The sequence below is a fragment of the Sapajus apella genome, unplaced genomic scaffold, assembly GCF_009761245.1.
Source record: "Sapajus apella isolate SASKATOON/1434 unplaced genomic scaffold, GSC_monkey_1.0 scaffold3310, whole genome shotgun sequence".
In the NCBI taxonomy this organism is placed as follows: Eukaryota; Metazoa; Chordata; class Mammalia; order Primates; family Cebidae; genus Sapajus; species Sapajus apella.
Window position 1 is genome coordinate 1 of NW_022440236.1, and position 5,362 is coordinate 5,362.

The 5,362-nt window shown below is 48.1% G+C and overlaps 1 pseudogene; it reads left to right on the plus strand.

The window, feature by feature from the left end:
- The first annotated feature begins 3,966 nt into the window (after positions 1 to 3,966).
- Positions 3,967 to 5,293, plus strand: LOC116547482 (annotated as a pseudogene).
- The last annotated feature ends 69 nt before the right edge of the window (positions 5,294 to 5,362 follow it).

Below are 5,362 nucleotides of genomic sequence, written 5' to 3' on the forward strand. Positions count from 1 at the left end.
TTTTTTTTTTGTGACACTATCTCACTCTGTCACCCAGGCTAGAGGCTACAGTGATTTTAGTTCACTGCAGACTCCAGTCCTGGGCTCAAATTATCCTCCTTACCTCAGTCTCCTAACTAGCTGGGACTACAGGCACTTGCCCCTGCACTCTGCTAATTTTTCTAAGTTTTGTAGAGATGAGGTCTGGCTCTGTTGCACCAGCTGGCTTCCAACTCCTGGCCTCAAGAGATCCTCCCACCTTGGCCTCCCAAAGTACTAAAATAAGAGACATGAACCGCCATACCTGGCCCCAGCAGTATTAGTTTTATTTTATTTTATTTATGAGGCGGAGTCTTGTTCTATCGCCAAGTCTGGAGTGCAGTGGTGTGATCTTGGCTCACTGCAACCTCCACCTCCTCGGTTCAAGCAGTTCTCTGCCTCAGCCTCCCAAGTAGCTGGAATTACAGGAATGGGCCACCATGCCTGGCTATTTTTTGTATTTTTAGTAGAGACGGGGGTTTCACTTTCTAGGCCAGACTGGTCTTGAACTCCTGACCTCATGATCTGCCTGCCTAGGCCTCCCAAAGTGCTGGGATTACAGGTGTGAGCCACCTTGCCCGGCCCCTTAGTTTTATTTATTATTATTATTTTTTGAGACCAGAGTCTCACTCTGTCACCCAGGCTGGAATGCAGTGGTGCCATCTTGGCTCACTACAACCTCTGCCTCCCAGATTCAAGTGATTCTCCTGTCTCAGCCTCCTGAGTAGCTGGGATTACAGATGCACACCACCACGCCCAGCTAATTTTTAATTTTTAATCTCTACTCAATTAATAATTGAGTAGAGATGGGGTTTCACCATGTTGGTCAGGCTGGTCTCAAACTCCTGACCTAATGATCTGCCTGCCTTAGCCTCCCAAAGTGCTGGGATTACAGCCGTGAGCCACCACACCTGGCCTTATTATTATTAAATTATTTTTATTTTATTTTATTTTTAAGATGGAGTCTGGCTCTGTCACCAGGCTGGAGCGCAGCAGTGTGATCTTGGCTCACGGCAACCTCTGAGTCCCCAGTTTAAGCGATTCTCCTGCCTTAGCCTCCTGAGTAGCTGGGATTATAGGCATGTACCACCATGCCCAGCTAATTTTTGTATTTTTAGTAGAGATGGGGTTTCACCGTGTTGGCCAGGCTGCTCTTGATCTCCTGACCTTGTGATCTACCCATCTCAGCCTCCCAAAGTGCTGGGATTATAGGCATGAGCCACCACGCCCAGCCTATTTTTATTTTTTGAGACGGAGTCTCACTCTGTCACCCAGGCTGGAGTGCAGTGGCACCATCTCAACTCACTGCAACCTCCATCTCACAAGTTCAAGTGATTCTCCTACCTCAGTTTCCTGGGTAGCTGGGACTGCGTGTGCCCACCACCATGAAGGGCAAATTTTTGTATTTTTTGTAGAAGGGGGGGGTTTCACTATGTTGACCAGGCTGGTCTTGAACTCTTGACATCAGGTGATCAGCCCACCTCAGCCTCCCAAAGTACTGGGATTACAGGTGTGAGCTATCTTTTCTTTAATCTTGTTTTGGAGATGGAGTCTTGCTCTATCACCCAGCCTGGAGTGCAGTGATGCAATTTCAGCTCACTGCAACCTCCGCCTCCCAGGTTCAAGCGATTCTTGTGCCTCAGTCTTCCTCATAGCTGGAACTATATGCATACACCATCATGCCCGGCTAATTTTTTCGAATTTTAGTAGAGACAGGGTTTCACTTGTTGCCCAGGCTGGTCTTGAACTTCTGAGCTAAGGCAATCTGCTCACCTTGGCCTCCCAAAGTGCTAGGATTACAGGCATGAGCCACTACGCCCAGCTCATTTTTAAAAAATTTTAAGAAAAAGTCTTGCCGGGCGCGGTGGCTCAAGCCTGTAATCCCAGCACTTTGGGAGGCCGAGGCGGGTGGATCACGAGGTCAAGAGATCGAGACCATCCTGGTCAACACGGTGAAACCCCGTCTCTACTAAAACTACAAAAAAAAAATTAGCTGGGCATGGTGGCGCGTGCCTGTAATCCCAGCTACTCAGGAGGCTGAGGCAGGAGAATTGCCTGAACCCAGGAGGCAGAGGTTGCGGTGAGCTGAGATCGCGCCATTGCACTCCAGCCTGGGTAACAAGAGCGAAATTCCGTCCCAAAAAAAAAAGGAAAAGTCTTGCTCTGTCACTCAGGCCAGAGTACAGTGTCATGATCATAGCTCATGGCAGCCATGTACTCCTGGGTTCAAGTCATCCTCTGCCTCAGCCTCCCAAAGTGCTGGGATTAAAGGTGTAAGCCACCATGCCTGGCCAAAATTTTTAAATTAAATAATAATAATCATAATAATACAAATCCCCACTGGCTTCTTCTTTCTCCTTTCACATCACAAGCCTCAGGCCTATGGCTTCTTTTCCTTTCTGCTGGAATTCAGCTCCTTCTCAACTGCTCTATTCTCTTTTCCCGTTGCCAAATCAGCCTGTGGCATAGGGCCAAGGACTTGCCACCTGTTGCCATACATCTCAAGGCTTGGTGGTTTAGAGAAGGGAAGTAGAAGTCTGAGGCTTCTCCCACAGTGCCCTTTTTCTTTCTTTTTTTCTTTCTTTTTTTTTTTTTTTTTTTTGAGACGGAGTTTCGCTCTTGTTGCCCAGGCTGGAGTGCAGTGGCGCGATCTCGGCTCACCGCAACCTCCGCCTCCTGGGTTCAGACAATTCTCCTGCCTCAGCCTCCTGAGTAGCTGGGATTACAGGCATGTGCCACCATGCCCAGCTGATTTTTTGTATTTTTAGTAGAGACGGGGTTTCACCATATTGACCAGGATGGTCTCGATCTCTTGACCTCGTGATCCACCCGCCTGGGCTTTCCAAAGTGCTGGGATTACAGGCGTGAGCCACTGCGCCCGGCCTCTTTCTTTCTTTTTTCTTTTTTTGAGATGGAGTCTTGCTCTGTCATCCAGGCTGGAGTACAATGGTACTATCTCGGCTCATTTGCAATCTCTGCTTCCTAGGTTCAAGCTATTCTCCTGCCTCAGCCTCCCAGGTAGCTGGGACTACAAGCATGTGCCACCATGCCTGGCTAATTTTTTTGTATTTTTAGTAGAGATAGGGTTTCACCATGCTGACTAAGCTGGTCTCAAACTCCTGACATCAAGTAATCCACTTACGTCGACCTCCCAAAGTGTTGGGATTACAGATGTGAGCCACCGCGCCTGGCCTAGAGTGCCTTTTTGGAATGAGTTTCTGGGCTGGGCACAGTGGCTCAAGGCTGTAATCCCATCAGCACTTTGGGAGGCCAAGGTGGGTGGATCATTGGAGGTCAGGAGTTCGAGACACCCTGTCTCGAACTAAAAATACAAAAAGTTAGCTGAGCATGGTGGTGGGTGTCTGTAATCCTGGTTACTTGGAAGGCTGAGGCAGGAGAATCACTTGAGCCTGGGAGGCGGAGGTTGCAGTGAGCCGAGATTGCGCTATTGCACTCCAGTCTGGGCAATAAGAGCGAAACTTCGTCTCAAAAAAAAATAGAGGGGCCGGGCACGGTGGCTCAAGCCTGTAATCCCAGCACTTTGGGAGGCCGAGGTGGGTGGATCACAAGGTCAAGAGATCGAGACCATCCTGGTCAACATGGTGAAACCCCGTCTCTACTAAAACTACAAAAAATTAGCTGGGCATAGTGGCGCGTGCCTGTAATCCCAGCTACTCAGGAGGCTGAGGCAGGAGAATTGCCTGAACCCAGGAGGCGGAGGTTGCGGTGAGCCGAGATCGCGCCATTGCACTCCAGCCTGGGTAACAAGAGCGAAACTCCGTCTCAAAAAAAAAAAAATAGAGTCACTTTCTGCGCAGTATTAGTAGAATTTGAGTGAGACCCTCTTCCCCAGATTGAAGACATCCATGTCCCAGCTAGTCAGGATCTATCGCACTGTATGGCTAGCCCAGAGAAGGAAAGGACTCAGAGAAAATTGAGCAATCCTCCATGGGTCAGACTTTTGACTAAGGCCGAAGAGGGAGGGAGTAGGCTGGAGAACGTCCTGTCTTCCAGCTAGTGTGATTATTTACACCCCCACCATTCTCTGCTCTCCTTACTCCCACCCCAGACTAAGGCCACTCTTTACTGGTGTTCTTTCATCAGTGTTGATCATGCTGTGTGCAAGACAGTGTGCTAGACACTGGAACAGATGAGGGGGATGAGACATGGCCCTGACTCATGGCCTACTGGAGGAGTTAGATACATACACAGGTAATTATGATACACTGCCTTACTTGCAATGTAGGTGATACACACACAAGTTATCGCTTTTTCAGGGATCTTCTATCTAGTTTGCTCCCAAAAAAACTTATACTCTCTCCCTCTTAAACTTCCGTCATCCCCCATCACAGCATATGTAATTAGTCATCAAGTCTCATCAATTTAAAATAAAATAAAAAAAGGCCAAACATGGTGGCTCATGCCTGTAATTCAAGCACTTTGGGAGGCCGAGGTAGGCAGATCACTTGAGCCCAGGGGTTGGAGACCAGGCTGGGCAACATGGTGAAACCCTGTCTCTAATAAAAATACAAAAATTCGCTGCGTGTGATGGCGCATGCCCGTAGTTCCAGCTACTCAAGAGGCTGAGGCAGGAGGTTCACTGAACTGGGAGGTGGAGGTTGCAGTGAGCTGAGATGGTACTTCTGCACTCCAGCCTGGGCAACGGTGAGAGTTTCTTAAAAAAATAAAAAAGAAAAAGAGGAGGTTCGTGCAAAGCTTCCTATTACGGCTTCCAGCGGTGTCCTGGTGAGCGCTGCCGGCTGGGCTAATGAAACCCCCCGAAATACCAGACAGCATGGGAGATTGGCTTCGGGGCGTCTACCGCTTTGTCACTGATAGGAATCACTTCCGGAGGAACTTGATCCTCAATTAGGGACTCTTTGCTTCGGGAGTTTGGCTGGCCAGGAACTTGAGTGACATTGGCCTCATGGCACCTCAGCCAGGGGTGTAGCCAAGTAGACAAATGGAATCTTGTGCTGATCCTGAACCTTCCAAAAAACAGCCTACAATCTGTGACCATCACAAGATGTGCCCTGATGGCACCTGAAGTTTGATTCAGATGGGCACTTTCCTTTTCCTTATCCCTGCCTAGTTTCCTTTTGTTCCTTGAGTCCACGCAGAATTCCATTCCCTGGTCAGCAAACAGGTTTAAGCTAAAGTATTTCTGTAAAGTTCTGTACAGAGTTCCTAAGCTTCTCCAGGGGGTGATCTTTGTTCTTGTCCTGAGAAATAACAATGCTGTTTTAACAAACATTTGAAATAAATACTGCACACACACACAAGAAAAAAAAAAAGAAAGAAAAAGAAAGCCCCATCAATTTTTTTTTTTTTTTTTTTTTTTTTT